This window comes from Camelus ferus, chromosome 32 (assembly GCF_009834535.1).
Source record: "Camelus ferus isolate YT-003-E chromosome 32, BCGSAC_Cfer_1.0, whole genome shotgun sequence".
Taxonomy (NCBI): domain Eukaryota; kingdom Metazoa; phylum Chordata; class Mammalia; order Artiodactyla; family Camelidae; genus Camelus; species Camelus ferus.
Genome location: NC_045727.1, coordinates 5,798,939 through 5,819,674, shown reverse-complemented (window position 1 = coordinate 5,819,674; position 20,736 = coordinate 5,798,939). Strand labels below are relative to the sequence as shown.

The 20,736-nt window shown below is 41.9% G+C and overlaps 1 long non-coding RNA gene across 1 annotated transcript; it reads left to right on the top strand.

Moving 5' to 3' along the window:
• Positions 1-672: 672 nt before the first annotated feature.
• On the top strand, positions 673-20,143 carry LOC116660896. The gene is made up of 3 exons (XR_004316537.1): positions 673-683; positions 716-718; positions 20,059-20,143. It is a non-coding gene; the product is annotated as an uncharacterized LOC116660896 (long non-coding RNA).
• Positions 20,144-20,736: the final 593 nt, after the last annotated feature.

Genomic DNA, 20,736 nt, shown 5'->3' with positions numbered 1-20,736 from the left:
CTGTGCTCTGTAGGAATGTTTAGCACCCCTTGCCTCTACCTATTAGATGTCAAGAGCACAATCCTTCCCAGTCATGACAACAAAAAATGTTTCCGGATATTGCCAAGTGTCCCCTGCGTGCAAAATGCTCCTTTACTTCCCTAGTAGCATCCGCTTGGTTGAGAACCACTGGCATTCTGTTTTTAATCCCCCAAATGAATCTAATATGCAAGTCAAGTTGAAAACCATGGGCGTAAATAATGCTGCCTTGAACATTTTTCGGCATATGATGTTGCCTGCATCTTTAATTATTTCCTCAGGATAACCTTGGGAATTTTGCACATCTCAAGGCTTTTGGCACAACTTTGTCCAAAGGATTGTAATAGGTGTTTGCTTTCCCCCCACCAGTGTCTGAGAGTCTCCTCTCCCCGCCACCTTTGCCAATTCTGAATATTATCATCAGTCTTCGGCCATAACACCCTGGACATGCGCAGTCTGGTCTGAGTATCATCATCATCCTTTACAACCAATCTGATAGGTGAGAAATGGTATCACCTTTAGAAGCTGATTTCTTTTTAGGTTTTTAAATTTTATTTTATTTATTTTAATGGAGGTACTGGGGACTGAACCCAGGACCTTGTGCATGCTAAGCATGCACTCGACCACTGAGCTATATACCCTCCCTCACAAGAAGCTGACATTTTGTAGGCTGCATTAAAGAGAAAACCTAATGCAGAATGTATCCAAGGTGACATTCAGATCAATCTTTTTCATCCTCTTGGCTGGTTGATTCCACCACTTGTGAAAGCCTGAAGCATTTGGATAAATTTCTTTGTGGACCTGGCACTAGGGGTGTGTTGGTCAATGTTTAACAACTGACTCTCTGTGAGTTAAAAATAAAAAAAAATAAAAAAAACAAGCAAAACACCAAACAAACAAACAAACAAACAAAAAAAAACCCCTGATTTGTTATGGTTGCCAATTTCTGTGATGTAAATACACCCATTGTGGCCAATTTCAAGTTAGTCATGTGATGTCCTTGAACGCAGAGATGGGAAAAGATGGATGTAATTGGCTGTTGGTGGCTGATAGAGTTTGGCTCCAGCTCACCACGGCCTTATACAAATGTTGAAATGACTGTATAATTCAGTTCTGGGTCCTGCAGCTCATAGTAAGAACTTAACCTGTTCTTGTTAGATCGGGTCTGTGTTAGCAAAGTGGGCAAGCAACCAAGTGATGAATCTGGCCCATGAGTTCAGCTCATCTACTGAAAACTTTGAAAGAGAACAAGGATGACAAGTGAAGCTGAGGGCCTGTGTCATCCAAAATACTTATTCTAAATGCCCAGTGGCCTAGAATATTATCAGCTCCCCACTTTGTGTAGTATAACCCGACTTCAGAGATTCTACCCTTGACTTTGACGCTTGCAAGATATCCAGCCTTGAGCAGCTCCCTTAAATTTCTGTGCCTTATTTTTATCTCACGAACCGAGGAGGAAAAGAGGTGTATTATTTCACAAGAGGACTGTGCACAGCAGTCCTTAGACATCAGGGATTGCAGAAAGGCCATCTGCCCCGCTGATTAATATGAAGCCACGGAATGACAAGTTGGCCGGCTTCAGCACTGCCTACACTCAAAGACAGTTTCAGAGCCTTAATAATCATCGTGCCAAGCACAGAATGAGAAATGCATGACTTGACTTGCTAAGCAGTTTCCCAGTGACAGCAGTCAAAATAAGACTGAGTTTCCCTTCTTCCCAGCATTTAAAAAAAAAAAAAAAAGCAACATATAAGATCAGATTCCAGGAGAGAAAATGACCTATTAACTACAGTAAACATTCAACTTCATTGTTCAGGGACTGTTTAAACTGTTTAAGAATTCCCTAAACTGGTAGTTCTCGATCCTGACTGCAAACCAGAATCACCAAGGGAGGTTTTAAAACTTACAGATGGGGAGAGGGTATAGCTCAGTGGCAGAGCGCATGCCTAGCATGCATGAGGTCCTAGGTTCAATCCTCAGCACCTTTATTAAAAAATAAATAAACCTAATTACCTCCCCCTCCAACAAAACAGATTACAGGTGTCTGGGCTCTACTTGTAGGCATTCTGGTCTAAGTGGTTTGGGGGTGGGGTCTAGAAATCTGTATATTTTTTAACTCTCCAGGTAATTGTAATGTGCAACCAGGCAGGTCTGAAAACCAGTGACGTAAATCAATGGTTCTTAAACTTGCTTGTGCATCAGAATCTTTTGCGGGAAATGTATTTAGCATTCAGGGTCCTGGGTAGGAACTTGGTAAGAATCTGCATAGATTCTAACTTGGTGGGCTTTGTCTCTGCAGCGGGACCCAAAAATCTGTACTGTCACCAAACTCCAGTTCAAAATTCACTATAATTTAGACAGTGGGAAATGGTCCAAGGATTGGGCAGTGATGGGATATGATCAGATCAGTGATGGGAGCCTGATGAGGCCAGGATCCCAGGAAGATGATTGGAGGGGGAAGACACAGAAAGACTCATCAGGGAGCTATGGGAGAATTCCAGGCAAGTGATTCTGGCATGAAGTAGGTCAAGGGCACTGGGGATGGAGAGGAGGAGCTGGACCTGGGACCGACACGGGAGATGGTGTTAGCAGGATATGAAGACTGATTGGACGTGGAGAATGAAGGAGAGGAAGGAAGGGGGTCACAGGTGACCCCGTGGCTTCTCCATTCATGATTGGTCGGATGGTGGTGCAAATAAGAATAGAGGAGCAAAAGCAAATTTGGAGAGAAAAGCCACATGTTTGGTTTTGGACCTGATGCATTTGAGATGCCTCTGGGACAGCCTGTGTGGATATTCAGTGAGTGACTAGGCAGTCCGCTCTGCCATCAGGAAGGATGATGGTGGATAGGGTGGGTATAGCTCAACAGTAGAGCGTGGGTTTAGCATGCGTGAGGTCTGGGTTCAATCCCCAGTACCTTCGTTTAAAAAAAAAAAAAAAGGAAGAAAGATAATGGTGATGGAGACCTGAGTGTCACTGGGACAAAGGCAAGAGTGAAGCGATGGAAATGGATGAGTATACTCAGCCAACTTTTCCATCAGGCCCGGTGCCTAGTGCGCACAGAAATGTTTTCATTGCTTTTTAGCAGAATAAAATAAATGAATATAATAAGAATGAACCTAGTCTGGATTATTTGCATCTTTTTACCATCACAGTCATAAAATAAATTTTAATCTCTCTTATGGAGAAGGGACCCAACAGAGGCAAAAGTGCCTGGAACCCTCATTAGTCATCACGTGGCCCTGAGTGCAGTCAGAGAAAGGAGAGTCCAGGGCAGGCTCAAGAAGCTCTAAGGTTTTGCAGAGATTTCTCACCTCCCCTGTGCCTGGAATCCCTTCGGCAGTCCTGTAAAGCTGAGCGTAATGTTTTTAAATGCCTAAAATAAAACACATGGGGTTACCAAGGAACCAATTATATTGAAAAGAGAGCTCTCAAAATACTTTTAAAAACAAATGTGAGGCATAGTAATATATATGTGTCCCTATCAATGGACTAAAAAAATAAAATTCAGCCACAAGGTCTAAAAACGGCCATTTCAAAGCAGTAGTAAGCATTAATTTTGAAATATCAGCAACAGCGATTACATGTGAGATGCGAATAAATGTGACTTGTCCTGGTGACAAAGTCACAGGCAATGGTGACACTCCTGGGTTTTGTTTCTTTCATCCATAATGGAAGAAGAAATGCCGGCTTTCATTTAGAACTTGGTGAAAATAAAGAAGTGATTTTTCTCCCAGCCAAGTCCACGGATGCCTGGATTCCAACCACCATCTTCTCGGGGGTCCATGAATTCTGGTTAGGAACTCCTAGTCTAACGAGTGTTGGGGAAGAGGTGACGGGGAGAGATTAGAGGAATAGAGACAGATCCAAGAAAAACATGATCAAAATGTGGAAATGTATCATAAGATCCTCCTCAAAGTGTTAAGACAAAAAGAGTGTCAGGGGAGGCAACCACTGTCCCAAATAAACTCTCAGCCCCTTGAGGACAGGGACTGTATCCTGCATAAACCAAGAATGGGCGGGTCACAGAGTTATCAGAAGGACTCTATGAAACTAATGCAATTAATCCATCATCAGCTACAGACGGAACAAACGTTGCCTCCTACAAACATACAAGAGAATCTTTCAATTTTGTATAAACAAGTTGTCATAAATAAAACAGAAATCTGTTAAGTGTCCTTGAATCCCGGCAGCTTTGGGTCACTGTGTATTTTCTCCACTGGAGTGCTCTAAAATTACCCGGAGGTCACTGGGCCATCAAGTACGCTGTTTCCTCTTACCCACACCCTCCCCTCCTTCTCTGCCAAGGCAACTCTTACCCCTCCTTGGGTCTCAGCTCAAGCATCACTTTCCCAGGAAGGCCTGTGCTGACTCCCTCCAAAAATTACATCACCCCCTCACACATCTCCAGGGATCTCTCAATGGCTTAGCTCCCATCTTATGAGTGATCGATTCATTGTCCAATATTTGTCTCCCCTTTCTCCGAGAAGATTGGAACTGCATCAGAATTTCCAAACAAGGAATAAATGTTTGTTGAGGGGATGATGGGTGGACGGATGGCCCCACCAGGGACAAGAACTGAGAAACTAAGTAATATGTTTTAACTATTTTCATTTTCCCATTACCTCATCTATTTTCACTGATTTTGCCTGACATTTATTTCATAATTCCCCTAGGTTTAATCCCCATAGCAAATTCATATTAACTTTGGACTCTGAACTCAGAACTGCTGTCACTTCCAATTTGCCCCTCAATGCATCCAGGGGACCGGCTGGGGTGGGGGTGGGGGTGGGGGTGGGGTGGGGGGGCGGGAGTTATCATTCCCATGATAGGGATAGGCAAAAAGAAAAGGAGGGGAAAAAGATACGTAGGTGGTTTGGAGTAAGGAGAGGTTGGGCAGGTGGAAAGTGAGTGACAGGGTATCAACCTGATAGAAATCAGGGAGATCCATCAGTTACTCTTCTCCTCCAAAACCCCAGAAGCTGACCAGATGGAGCCTCTGAAGAGAAGCTTGTTCTTTGCTGCCATCTAATGGCTGTGATTGGAGCAGTTTCCACAGGAAAAAACTCTACCCAACAATTACACGGTGAACACCTCTGTTCAAGGTTCAATGCAAGGCAATCTATAAACAGTTCCTTCCATTTCTTTGTTTCTTTATCAATGATGGAGCATTTTCACATGCAGTATTGCAAATCATCCTCATAGTAACCCTGTAAGGGAGGTCCTGAGCAGGTAAAATTATTCCCATTTTGCAGATGAGGAAACTGAGACGTAGCTTGCCCAGGGTCTTACAGCGGGTCAAGAGCAGAGTTCAGATGAGGCTGGAACCCACATTCTCTGACTCCTCATTCACTGACTACAGCCAAACAGGTATTACTTCTTTAGTTTTATTCTGGATAGAAGACGAAAAATAGACAAACAAGAAACTCTAAGTAGTCCAACGCTGAAGGCATGTGAAACCCTGAAAAGTGCCAGAGAAAAGGAGGGCGGACCAAGAAGAGACGGAAGGAAGAAATGGCATCTCTAAAATTTGTTTCCCGTTCTAAAAGTATTAATTTCAAGAAATACCCCCGAAGTTTAAGATTTCAGATCAGTGAGAGGCAAATAAGACTCAATTAGGATAACAATATTGTATGGTATAATTGAAAGTTGCTAAGAGACTAGATCTTAAAGGTTTTTATCACAAGAAAAAAAAATTGTAACTGTGTGAGGTGATGGATGTTAACTGAACTTACTGTGGTGACCATTTCACAATATATCGAATCATTATGTTGCACACTTTAATGTAATTTTATATGTCTCAATTAAAAATAAATTTTAAAAAAAGAAAGGAGGGAAGGGTATAGCTCAGGGGCAGAGCGCATGCTTAGCATGCACAAGGTCCATGCACAATCCCCAGTCCCTCCATTAAATAAATAAATAAGTAAACCTAATTACCTTCCCCCTCCAAAACCAAAAAACAAAACCAACAGAACTGTTTTTTAAAAGGGAAAAAAAATTAAAACGGCATCAATTAAGTTCTTCACTTGGAGCTCGGCATTAGAAGGAATGCTGAAAGTCACATAAATTAGTGTTCCTTCCAAAGCAGGCGTCCTCTACACAGTGTTCTCCAACCTTACTGTGCACACAAACTCCCCAGGGATTGTGTTCAAATGCAGCATCTGATGCAGTCGGTCTGCGGCGGGGCCCGAGGCTCTGCGTTTCTCATGGCTCCCAGGTGATACAGGTCTGCAGGTGCACAGATGGCTCCTTTCAGTGGCAAGGGTCCAGAGTAGAGGCCAGCAAACCTGTTTTGTGAAGGACAAAACACTTGAGGCTTTACAAGTCATGTAGTGTCTGCTCTGACTACTCCACTCTGCCGTTGTGAATTCTCGAGTCTGCCATTACAGCCCAAAAAGCAACTTCAGATCATACACAAAACATGGGTGTGGCTGGGTTCCAAAAAAACTTTATTTACAAAAACAAAAGGCTTGCTGGATTTGGTCTGCCAGCTATAGTTTGCCCACTCCGGCTCTAGATATTTCTATTCCTGGATGAGCCTCATGTATGTACTGAAAATGTGTTGGCTGGGTTGTACGTGGATTACTGTTCAGTTGAAGTTTCTGGTTCTTAAACCCAAAGACTGTCACCACCACTCCATACTAAGCTGCTCCCACTCGTTTAAATCTTCATACTGAGTTTCGGTCTGACATGATGTTTCAATAAAGTGGTAGAGAATTGAAAATCACACTGCTAACACTTACCAAGGGCTTGTGATGTTCCAGGCACCGTTCTAAGTTCTTTGTGTACATTAACTGTTTAACCCTGACAACAACCCTATGAGGAGACACTGTTACCGTCTCCACTTTACAGATGAGGAAACTAAGGTTAGTTGCGTAATTTGCCCAAAGTCACAACAATAGGAGACTCAGGGTTTAAATTCAGGCAGAATGATTCCCGAGTCCCTGCTCTTTATTGCTTCATCATACTACTTCTGAAAAGAAGCAGTTGGTACCATTAGTTGGAGTCAATGGGTGGAGGGAGGCAGGGATTGACATGGAGAAGGATGCAAAATAAGGAAGCCGAAAGTTAAAGATACATTATTTTCCGTTGTATAATTTGCTGAGACCGATTAGTGAGGGTTTTCTTACATTCTAATTTGCCATGCATTATGTTTCCTTAATGATAGTATATAACAATTATTTTCCAATGGTCAGAACAGAAATAAACCAAACATTGGTAATTCTCACATTCAGTCATATACTGAGTTACCCCTCTTTTTGCTGAAGTGCTTTCAATACTACCCTTAAAGAGTCCGGTGGAATTTGGAAGAGTGAGTTTTCCAAGCAGTTTAGCTGGGCACTGTGAAAACTTTTACCTGTCGTGTTCAGTGCCCTCCTCCAAGACTGGGAAAACAGGACCTTAAGTGTACCTCACTATGCCAAGACCAGCCAAAGAATGTCTTGCCAAAGTTTTTCTGTAGAGGCAAGTCTCCTCATTGAGATTTCTTTATACACAAAAATTCAAGACCATATCTGTTTGTATAGATAAGAGATTCTCAACCCTCAGCCCTATTCACTACTGAGACTGCACCAAATAATTCTTTGTTGTGGGGAACTGCTGTCTGCGCCTTGTTGGATGGCTGGAACCATCCTGTCCTCCTGCCCACTAAGAGCCAGTAGCATCACCCTAGTTGTGACCATCAAAAATGTCTCCAGGCATTGCCGTCATCCCCTGGGAAGTCACAATCACCCTCAATTTAGAGCCACCAATATAGACCAATGACCGTTTGCAATTCAAGAATGCCTGCCACCATCTGTCTGTGGGAGTAGACATTGGCACAAACCTTTTGAAGAGTGAGTTGGAAAGTACGCTTTAGAAAGCAATCATTAAAACACCCAAAATATTTGCATTTGGAAGGCTGCGGAAAGGATTTACTATTTATAGCCCCGGAAATGTAAAAGATCCATCAGGAATAAAGGTTTCATTTATTTAATTTATTTAAATATAATAATTTATTGTACTTACAGTCTATGAGACCTAATTCTTTTTCCTGAATGACAGACACAGATCTGGTGGCTGCCAGCTCCCAACAGTCCCCAAAGCAGCCATGTGCATGAGAAATCCTCGGGACTTCTCATTGATCTGAGGTATGGCCATCTGGTTTAATGGGCTTATCTCCGAGACTACAGGGATTGGTCCAAGGATGAGCCAATCAGAATACTCCCCTAGAGTTCTTCTAACCAATCGGAGGGGCAAGGCGGGTGGGTGTGTCTTACCCCTATGATCACAAAGCTGTAAACACTGGAGCCCAGCGTCCAACAGCCATGCCCCTACCTAATAAAGAAGCTGTTTAGAGAAAATGAAGCCAATATGTAGAGGGCAGCAAGGGGAGAGGGGCGCAGAGAATCCCTGGCACGTTCCAGCCTTCGGTTCTGGCTATCCCTGCGGTCAACTCCAACCGGGGCATTTCCATGGTTTCATTAAGTGAGTCAGTTTATTCAAGGTAATTCGTGTTGGATTTTTGTCTCTTGCAACCATGGGGTTTTGACTAAGACACCTTAGCAAAGATGTAAAGGGAATTCACACAGTGACCAAGAGTGCCGATAAAATTTTGACTCATAAATGTCCTGAGGAAAGAATCCCTGTGCAAACCAGATGGGTGGAAATTCACCTATTTTGTAAATTCTAGTGTGGTTCTAGAAAATTCTCAGCAGATATGGCTGCTTTTTGCCATATAGAGACAGCCGCTATAAAGGATTTATACTTTCCCCAAGCTTTCGCATTCATTGTCTCCTTTGCCTTCCACCATAACTCAACCAGACAGGGAAGGAGATTTTAGCATTCGCGTTTCCAGGTGAGAAAATGGAGACACCGTGTGGCTAAATGACTTTTTTACATCATACAGGGATTTGGAACGAGATCAACAAGTTCTAAAATTCAATCAGTCACGAACTGTGTCATGACTGATTTGATGTTAATGTTTAAAGCACTGGAGCTTGAGCATGATTCATCTTTCTTTAAACAATACATTGTCTCTGTAACAACCTAATTCTCACCAGCACTCAGTAGGCTTTCCCAAATAGGAGAAAAGGAGTGGAATTATAGCCGGCAGATTGGAGATTCCCATGGGAGTATCATACACATGAATGTCCTACCATCCTAACTTCTGTGCATCCTAATAGAAAAAGGGGGGTGGGGGGAGGGATGGTTTGAGAGTCAGAGGATTAGCCAGGCCTGGCAGTTGCTTCCAGCTCTAAAATTGGATGAGTCACCACAATTAACAATGAGTTGATGGCATTCAAGATCAAAACAAACCACTTTTCCCGGTCCATGTATCTGATTAGGGATCTCTCTCTTTAGAGAGTGGTATGTTGATCATAAAATGTATCATCCGAACCAGGATCGTTTTAAGACAAAAAGGGTCATCAGTGGAATGGAATATCAGAGCAACAGATTAAACAAAAATCGTGTTGAAATCCCAATAAAGCCTCCGGCTTAGACCATCTCCTTTGTCCTGTTTCTGCCTCCTGATCACAATCTGATGCCTCCCCAGTGGCCCTGCATGGCACAGCGTATCCTCTTCTCTCAGGAGTGTAAGTGATAAACAATCATACATTGGCATTGGCTTCTCCATGTTGTCGCTCAATCAGTGAATGCCTACAGCATCTTTACTTATAATTGCCAAAATCTGAAAGCAACCAAGATGTCCTTCAAAAGGTGAACAAACAAGTAAAAGAAGCTAATCTTGAAGGGATAAAATACTGTATGATTCCAACTATATGACATCCTAGAAAAGACAAAACAACAGTCAAAAGTAGAAAGGATTCTCGTAAAAAGAGACAGGAGGAGATGGGTGATTGACAGCAGTTTGGGGAAGGGAGGGAGAGATGAGTAAGTAGAACACAGAGGATCTTCAGGGCAGTGAAACTACTTCATATGTTACTATCATGGTGGATATACGACATCTCATATTTGTCAAAACCCATACAACTGTCCAGCGCAAAGGATGGAACCTAAGATAAACTAGGGACTTAAGTTAATAATACTGTATCAATATTGGTTCGCCAATTGTAGCACATATGTCACACTGATGTATGATGTTACTAAGAGGGGAAACTGAGCAGAAGAAAAAAAGGGTGTATGCAACTCTATACTATCTGTTCAATTTTCTGTAAACCTGAAACTGTTCTAAAACCAAAAAACAGTATGTGAAAAAGGAAAGATGGGGGGAAAAATGGATGGGTGCCCCAGGACAGGTGTATCTGGGCTCAGACAAGGCCAGAGGAAATTTAAACTTTCAAAAAAAATAATAATAACAGAAGTAACCCACAAGATACCACTTCACATTCATTAGGATGGCTGTAATTCACACACACACACACACACACAGAGACCCCAGAGTAATAAGTGTTAATGAGAATGAGGAGAAAGTGGAACTGTCGTACACTGCTGCTGGGAATGTAAAATGGTGTAACCACTTCGGAAAACTGTTGGATGGTTCTCAAAGAGTGAAACATAGAGTTATTATATATCCAGCAATTCCACTCCTGGGTTTACATCCGAAGGAATTGAAATCGAGGACTTGAACAGATACTTGTATGAGACAGTGTTCACTGCAACATTATTCACAATAGTCGAGGAGTGGAAATAACCGAGGTGTCTGTCTGTGGATGAACAGATAAACAAAATGTGGCGTACCCATACAGCAAGGGAATATTCTTCAGCCACAAAAAAAGAAAATGCCGATGCATGCTACAACATGGGTGAAACTTAAAATCATCCTGGTAAGTGAAAGACACCAGATGGGAAAGGTCACATATGTGATATGATTCCACTTCACATGAAATGTCTAAAACAGGCAAATCCCTGGAGACAGAAAGTAGATGAGTGGTTGCCAGGAGCTGGGATGAGTGGGAAATAGGGAACGACTGCTAACAGCTATAGGAGGTCTTCTGGGGGCAATGGAACCGTCCTGGAATTAGTGGAGATGGTTGCATAACATAGTGAATATACTAAAAACCACTGGATTGTTCACTTTAAAGGGATGAATTTTAAATTATGTAAATTATATTTTAATTTAAACACACATAAATAACAGAAGTGCCAAACTATTTCTCTCTCCTCCTTTGCTGAGATCTACAGGAAAATGGAGCTTCCCAGAAGTAACCTACTTATGGGTGAGGCAGATCTATTGAGCGGCAAGAATTTGTCTTTCAAAGGCTAGACTTTTTCATTTCCAGCACAATAGTTTTATTTAATAAAACTTGCCTCTTAGGGGAAAAATATTACTGCAAAACAACTCAGATTCCTACATGCCTGTAACCCACCAGTTAAACAACAATTTCTTTCTGATTCATGGGATGTAAAGCAGACACTCTATTTCTAGCATCTGAGATTCCTGGGGAACCCAGTTTCCAACATTGCTGGTAATTCTTCTCTCAATAGGAGTGTTATTGGGAACAGTTTGCCAGGACACCTACGAAGCCAAGATTAGGTTCATAAACAGGCAGCATTTGAATTACCATTGGGTGTTCTGAGATGCACATAGCCTGCTGGGTATACATTTAAAAACACCATCTCTAGATCTATCTTTAGTCCCTACCTCCCAGCTTGTGCTCCTAAAAAAAAGCACACCCACATGATGGCGGTTTCAAGGGCAACTTTGACCTTACGGAACACACAGCTCCAGTATGTTGGTGGATTTCTTACTGGTAATCTATGTATATAGGTCCCCTAAGTCTCATTCTTTCATTTAACAGATATTTCCTGAGCACCTACTATGTGCAGGCACTGTTCTAAGCACTGGATTCAACAAAGAAGGGGCCAGAGAGTCCTGTGCCTCTCTCTCTGCTTCTGGTCACAGAGTTGGATTGTAACCCGATGACACGTCTCTGTGCCATTCTGCGGAACAATGGTCAAATGCCTTCCATGTGCCCAGCACAGTGTTAGATGCAGATGAATGAGGCTCTGGTCCAAGAAATTCATAGAAGAGAAAAGATGATCAAAAAATAAAGGGAAATGTTAAACCTAGCTAGTGTTTATTTATTTCTACACTGCTGTGTTCCAAAAAAAGATTTAAGGCAGCTTACAAAGATACATTTATGCAACCAGATTGCATAAATTATATGGAAGAGAGGAGGGGGAAAAAGAAAAACAAAACAAGAGTGAGGACTGAAACAGGGCCGGAAATGAGACTAACACAGAGGTAAATGTGATAAATTCCTCAATGCTTGTAGCCTGGGGTAGTCGCTGGTACAGCAGACGCTGCTGGGGCCCTGCCCGGAGTCCCTCAACCCTCATCTCTCTACACCAAAGGATGCTCATGGCTACACCTGTGACTCTCTGAATAAGGGCTTTGTTCTAGCTGTGGAAACACACCTGGTCAGCAGGCAGAATGGCCTGGAAGTCCCAAAGAGTTTGTGTTCCTAGAAACAGCGCCACCCAGTGATAAATGGATGTTGGTAGATGAATATCCCAGCTTCCTCTCCTTCCACTGAGATAACGTGATGTTCTCTGCAGTCTCCCAGTGCTCCCAGGGGAGGCTGAGCTCCAGTCGCCCATAGCAATAGCTTGCTTGGCGTGTGCTTTTTATTGGTTGCCTTATTTTCTTATGTCTTCCTTTCCTTCTCCCTGTGCTGCTGTTTCCTAGGATCATCACCCAAATAAACTACCTGCCCTTGAATCTTTGTCTCAGAATGAGCTTCTAGGGGAACCCAACCCAAGATGGTTCACTACAGCTTCATATGCTATTCATTATAGAACTTCAAGCTCCAGCAAAGTTCACTCCCTGCCAGAATTTCCAGGAGTGTCCGGGGGGCGTCGCATATGCTCAGGAACAAGTCTAATAGTCAGCTACCATGTTTGTGGATTTTTCCTCTTTTTCTCCTGTTATGGACACCCCCACATCAAGCAGGCATGCCGCTATTTCTGCTGCGTTTGACTGCACCTCGGTTGACATCCACTGTACCCAAGAGACAACCTACTTTGTATCACTGGGTACCACCTTTCCTACCAGGTACTGCTGCCTCCTATTGGGTATCAACTAGCACAAGGTGCCTGGTGCCAAAGCTGTTTGATGTTCAACAGTGATGTTCAAGAGAGGGGAATGCCTCCCAGCCACACTGTCCTACCATGTGACTGAGCTGTCAGAACATTGCTTGGGGACCAAAAACAGATTTTCATTAAACGACTCTCTTAGTTTTTACTTGTAGCCATAAAGTAAACTCGGGCATAGTAAGTCCAGAAGGACGGGTCCTGAAAACTAATTTAAGTGACAGGTATACCACTGTCCTCAAAAATCCCCTATCCAAACTCTAGCCAAACATAAGCCTTGTTTTGCATCTAACTTGTTTGACTGCTCTTGTCTTTTGATGAGTTATCTCCTAGGAGGTCCTTGGGCTCCTGGAGCAAGTAGGATACGCACAAAATGTACAAAGTGTCTTGGTATATGGGATATTAACTACTATTGAATATTGAAGGACATCTACCCAAACTAATCAGTTCTTGGTTCTTCTTTCTGGAAATTACAGGACAGGGTCAGCTGTCCATTTGGACTTACTACAGGATCATGTATATGCAAAAAAATGCATATGGTTACTCTTGTGCTCTAAAACCATCAATGGCTCCCGATTACCCTTACAATAAAATTTTGGTTTCTTAACATGACCTACTGGCTTCTGCTGGCTCTGGCTTGCCAATCCCATCTCCTTTCCCTTTCCATTTTGCTCACTTCACCCTGGTCATATGGCTTACTTCCTCTTCCTCAAAGGCATCACAGCTTCCTCAACTCAAGGCCTTATGCATCTGTTGTACCTTCTGTCTGGACTGCTCTCTCCGTGGCCCTTCATATGGCTGACTCTTTTTTCTTCAAACATGAATCCAAATGTCATCTTCTCAGAGAGATTGCCTAGTGACTTTATCTAAATTAGAGAGACACACACACACATACTCCCTACCATTTGATAAAGTTACACTTTACCAAATTATTATATTCTTTTTTTTTTTCATAGAACTTGTCAGAATCTATGATTATCTTCTTCACTGGTTTTTGTCTCCTTTCACTGGAATGTAAGCTCCATGAGGACAGGCACCTTGTTTGGCTTTTTGCTGCTAAATATTCAGCATCTACCGCAGTGCACACAATATCCACCCCGTATGTCATTGATGAGTGAAAGCATATAAACAAGTGCTTATTTTTCCGTTCTCAGTATCAGAAAGGCTCCTACTTTTGCTTCATCCAAAACTGATAGTATATCATTAAGTATGAGCTAAAAAACAGAGAGATCAACAAACATTCCTATTTTCCCTCATTTAAAATATTTTAATGATTGTATCATAAGATATTTCCTAGTGATTCTGACTCTTTATGGCCATCAGTAGCTGGCAGAAGAGGAGGAAAGCTTCATCAGACTTCCACAACTTAACCCGTAACCAATTTCTGGTCCAGGCTAAAGTCTAAGGAAAGGTCAATAAAATTGGTAAACATTATTTCTAAACAGTTTTTTCACACAGTAGCCAAAAATATATATAAAAGTTCACGGCAGTTGCTCAAATTTTTTTTAAATTAGTATCTAGCTTGAGTTAGATCTTTTACCAGACCAGTCAGTACTGTCCAATAGAAATACAATTTGAGTCACATATGTAATTTTAAATTTTCTAGTAGCCACAATGGAAAAAATAGAAATAGTTGAAATTAATTTTAATAATACATTTTATTAAACATAATATTTCCAAAATAGTATCATTTCAACATGTAATGAATACTTTTTAAAAAGATAAATGAGATAATTTTTTTTATACTAAGTCTTTGAAATCTGCTGTAAGAATAATTTTATACTTACAACATATCTCAATTGGGATGAAAAAATTGAAGGGGAAATTATTGCTCTGTATTTCAAAAATTTTCAGTTGAAAAAGTAGATTCATATATCCAAGGAATTCCAAACACACTTAGAAGTTTTTCCTATAATGGAATCAAGTATCCGTTCTAAAATTTAACACAGGAGTTAATGATATTATGCTAAGTAAAAGAAATCAGACACAAAATGTCAAATATTGTATGATTCTATTTATAGGAAATGTCCAGAATAGGTCAATCTATAGAGACAGAGCATAGACTGGTGGTTGCCAGGGCTGGGAGAAGCAGAGGGTTAGGAGAAGTCACTTAGTGGGTACGGGGCCCTTCTTTTGGGGTGATAACAATGTTTTGGAACTGGACAGGTGGTTGCACAACATTGTCAATATCTTAAATGCCATGGAATTGTTCATTTTAAAACATTTTAATTTTATGTTATGTGAATTTCACCTCGATTACAAAATTGAAATAAATAAAATTAATTTAAATTACAACTTCAGTTCCTCCATCACGCTAGCCATAATCCAAGTGCCCAACACCACTAAACTATGACATTGTACAACACGGGACCAGACTACTCCCATGCATGGCTTTTTAAATCATTTATTTCTGTTTTTGCAGGGCACAGCTTTGCAGCAGTTACCGAAAGCTTTCAAGGTGAAGTGTCCCAGTTTACTTACGCACCACCTGGCAGCCACTGAAGTGTCACGTTTCTACTTCACAAGAGCTAGCCATGAATCTGATTGCTACTGTTCCACATGATTAGCACGTTTTGGGTGACAGATTCTTAGGTACGTCACACTTTCGAGCATGTTATGATTCTTTACTAGTTTTTCTGAAGGGCACCAGACATCCGGAAGCTTGTGATCTGTGCTTCAAGACCTGATGGACCATGATTTCCAACAGCCCTCCCGTCTGGGGAATTGCAGCAGAATGGAGGAGAAGGGGGGTCACAGGGAGCAGGCACCGTGCTGGTTGAGACACACGTGAAAAAGGCAGTTTAAGTGATTAGAGGCGTAAACCTTAAGAAGCCCCAAGGATGAGTCACAGGATTCTGAAGGAGCTGATGAGCTCACTTTGTTCCTCCCAAATGAATACCAACAATTTCCTCTCTTCTTTCAACTCCCCAGAGGTAAGGATCCACAGCCATTCTTGTTTTCTCGTGGCCCTGAATCATACCTCTCAGGTATCAAGAAATGTTTCTCTAAGTCTTTCTAATCAAACCGCTCCTATTCGTTTATCTTTTGAGCCTCCCAGCTAAGCCTGATACCGTTCAATGATGCCTGTCCCCTGAATATCAGGACCCTTTATCAGGAAATAGCTCCTTAGCATTTTCTCATTTTTGATGCTTCTACATCCCAATATGATTATGCAGTTTGTAGATTGCCCGGACTTTTCCTTCTCTCTCTGTCTTTCTTGCTGTCCGTTGTTCGATTGTTTGTTTTCTCCTTTATCAGATGGAAGAGAAAAGTAAATACAATTTCCACTAGTCAGTTCTTTCTTGGCCAGTCCAACAGTGGAAATGTATGCAAATTCTACCCTTCTGATACTGAAGTGATTGCTATCACCAGAAATCTACCTCTTATTTATTTATAGTAAAAAACTGCAGGGAGTTTCTTTAAACAGCAACAATAACATATAAACCATGGTGGCATATTCAATCCTGTTGCTGACAAAAATGATATCTTTTATAGATACCTCAGAAGAAATGACAACTATTCCCCAAAGAGTTGCTGTCGTTGACACCCCTTTCAAGGTGAAACTTGGCCGTATGCAATGTCTTGTTTCCAGAATTTTTATTGCAATTAACAGAAGTGTCCTATGCGTAGCATGAACTGAAAAAGAAAAACAGTGAAAGAGAGAAGTTAATGAAAGGATGCTAGGGGTATTTTGTGGCCTCAAAAGAAGGACTGAACAATTAAAATTTAGAAAAGGCTGAGTTTTGAGAATTCGGTAGCGGCTCATGAACTTTTTCTCCAGAGCACTGCCATCAACATCACTTTGTTCCAAGTCTCCTCCTACTTCCTTCCTTTGTGTTGCCAATTTCAGATTCCTGGGAGAGAGCCCAGGGTGGTTCAGGTGACCTTTAAGAAACTTGGTGCAAGAAGAAAGATGAAACTAATATTTAAGAGGGGTGACATTTCAGACAGAGAAGACAAATGTCATATGACATCACTTATATGTGGAATCTTAAAAAATGATACAAATGAACTTATTTACAAAACAGAGATTCACAGACATAAAAGACAAATTTATGGTTACCAAAGGGGAAAGGGGGAGGGGTAAATTAGGAGTTTGGGATTAGCAGATGCAAACCGCTATATATAAAACAGATAAACAACAAAGTCCTACTGTATAGCACAAGGAACTACATTCAACATTGTATAATAATCTATAATGAAAAAGAATATATATGTATGACTGAACCACTATGCTGTATGTCAAAAATGCACACAACATTGTAAATCAACTATATTTCAATTTAAAAAACAGAGAGCTGACATTTGATTTGCTCAAATGACATAATACACGTGAGGGGAACTGTGTTTTCCAAAGACAGCTGCGACCATATCTCCCATCGCCCACGTACTTCTGCAATGTGACCTTGTCACTCCACTGTCAAGAGGTGTTCTAGTCCATTCCCTTGAATCTGGGTTGCCTTAATGGCTCACTTGTAACCAATGCAAAATGACAATACCAGTGACAAAAAGTGACAATGCTCTTTGTGCCCCATTATTAGGGTTGACAGACAAAATACAGGACACACAGTTAATTTTGAGTTGCAGATAAAGGACAAATAATTTTCAGGAAAACAATGAATATTGTCCAAATGGGACATACTTCTACTAAAATATTGTTGTTTATCTGAAATTCAAAGTTAACTGGGATTATTATGTGCTAATTCTGACACTCTTATCCAGAATCTAGTCTCCCTTTCTTCCTTTTAGTAATAGTACTCCCATACCCCAGGAGTTTACCCCAGCTAGAGACTATGTTTCCATCTCTCCCTTGCACTGGGAGTGGTCATGTGACTGGATTCTTGTCAATGGAATGTGAGTGGAAGTGAAGGGTGCCCACTCAATTCCTCTCTTACCCCACTTCCCACAGGATCAAATGCTGATGCAGTGCTCGAGAGCCAGCCTGGACTATGTAGATAAATACAGTACCAACCCTGGTAGAGCAGAGCAACAACACAGAAGGAACCTGGGTCCCCATTCAGCTGCCTGGAGCAAAGCTGCCTAATCTCCTTGGACCAACTTCTACCTACAGACAAGAACATGAGAAAGAAAGAAATTTCTAACTTGATTAAGCCCTTGTGTTTTGAGGTCCATTTGTTACAGCAGCTTATTCATGAAATAATGAGTTGGGAATCACTGCACTGCATCTGAAGGAGCTTCCATTTCCTGCCTTCAAACTAGTTGTTCAGAAACCCAATGAGATCCAGTTTCCATACATCCAGAGAGGCTGAGTTATATGCTTTTATCTGGATTCCCACGAGGCTTGGCAGCCTTTCGAGGTCTCTGCCCCCCTCATTTCCATTCATATGCTGATAGGAATAGGAGACCATCTGTTTCTTGACACCAAAATCTCCTAAAACAAATGCTCCCCTTTAATGCTACACTTCTTACTTATATGTGTCCTTTCTGACTTCCCTTCTAAACCTGGGCTCCTTGAGGACCAGGATCATTACCTATTTCTCCCTTGCTGTTTCCTCAGTACCTAGTGTGGTACCCAATACACAGGAGGTACTCAATAGAGGATGGATGGATGGATGGATGGATGAGAAACTAGACCGTAGCTTATAGGAAGGAGGCTTTATGGAATTTCTCCCCCTTAGCTCCAAATTCCTTCTGTCTTGACATTCTCTGTGTCAATGGGTGATGTTTGAGTGAGCCACATTCCCTTTTTTTACCTCCAGGTATAGAGGCATGCCTCAGCAGAAGTGTTAAGTCATGGAAGTATGCCTTTAGGACTTTCCTTTCTAGTGTTTTCTGTGATCTTACAATCTTCTTCCTAAGCACCCAGAGGCCTGATATTATGAGCCTTCCCTTTCTCATAATTAGATGATTCTTTTCCTTGATTCTACTTACATAGTCTGGTTCCTCTAGAAAACAGAGACTGAGCCAAGGATTGAAGTGCTAACACTTTATTTAGGAGGCAAAAGCCTATGGAGGTGAGGACATGGAAGAGAGAGAGAGAGAAAGAAGAGGTGAGAAAAGATGTAAAGCAATGTGATGCGTTTCCATGGTGGCCACTGACCCCAATCATCCATGGCAGGATGCTAAAGTTTGTTTACTTGGCAGACAGTCCTTTCCAGAGGGGCCACTGGAGAAACCACAGCTAAGAGCAAGTCTGCAAAGGGGAGGAAAGAGAAGAGGGGAAATGTATCTGCTCAGCTCTCTCCCATCCCCCATTTCTCAGTGGTCAAGACTCATTGCTTGGGAACCTAACTTCTCAACGCTTCCTGGTTGTGTAACCTGGCACCCTGCAGTCACCCAGGCTGGAAAATTCCCATAGCATGGCATTGCATCAAGGCCAGAAGTAGAAAGACAACTCTGTGTGGGTCAGAAGCTGATCAGGAGAGAAGACAGAAGATGGCTTAGGTGCAATTCTTCTGCATTACTCAGGTCCACTCACACCCTTCCATTCGACAATACTGCACCACCACTGTGTCTGTAAGAACCATGTTGCCCTTAGTTTTTCCCAAAGAGAAGCGGAAGAAGTTCCATCAGTTACAGAGCCTGTCTCAGGGACGTGGCAGTCACCAGCTCCAGGAAGGCTGAGACAAGAGGATTAGTGACACAAGTTACAGCCTGTGGCAGAAAGAATAATGTCCCACCACCCAAAAGACATCCACATCTTAATCCCTGGAATCTGTGACTATGTTACCTTATATGGCAAAAGGGGCTTTGTATATGTGATAATGTTGAAGACCTGGAAAAGGGAAGCATATCCTGGATTATTCAGGTGGGATTCATTATAATCACATGAATCCTGAAAATCAGAGAACCTTTACCAGCTGTGGTTAAAAAGAGATGTGACAACAGACGAAGGGTCAGAGTGATACTACCCTGCTGGCTTTACAATGGAGAAAGGGGGCCCCTAGCCAAGGAATGTGGGCAGCCTCTCAACACTGGAAGAAGAAAGGAAACAGATTTTCACCTAGAAACTCAGAAAGGAATACAGCCCTGATGACACAAGAGTTTAACTCAGTGAGACCCATCTCAGACTTCTGACCGAAAGAACTGTGAGAAAATAAATCTGTGTTGTTCTAAGCCACAAAGTTTGCAGTCATTTGTTACAGCAGCAAGAGGACACTAATACACAATCTCTACTCCTGTAGCTGGTCCTAAGGCTATAATTCATTTATCATCTTCATCCTCTGCTGCCCATCTGGATTTCCCTCATCTTCAGACAGTATTTTGGTCAAGGTGATTTGCCTGGTGGGGTGCCCTTTCTTCCCCAAAGGATGTGAGTCTTTCGGTGCCCTTTCCACATCACTGTAACTGCCCACTAAGAGTCATCCCAAGCATAGAGGTATCAAGTGATAACACTAGTGAATCCTCTTGGTTCCAGACATTCTCTCTCCTGCCCATGTTAAGCACAGGTGAACCTTGAACACTATGGGGGTTAATCCATGTATAATCTATAGTCAGCTGTCTGTACCTGTGGCTCCTTCACATCCACAGACCCAACCAACCACAGAGCATACCATGTAGTACCACTAGTATTTACTATTGAAAAATATGTGCATATAATTTCAAACCCATGTTCAAGGGCCAACTGTAGGAGCAACTCTAATAATTCTCCCTGGCAATCATCACTGATTAACGCAGGCAGGGCAGTAACTCCCTTCTCTTTCTGTTGGTTTGTAACAGGGA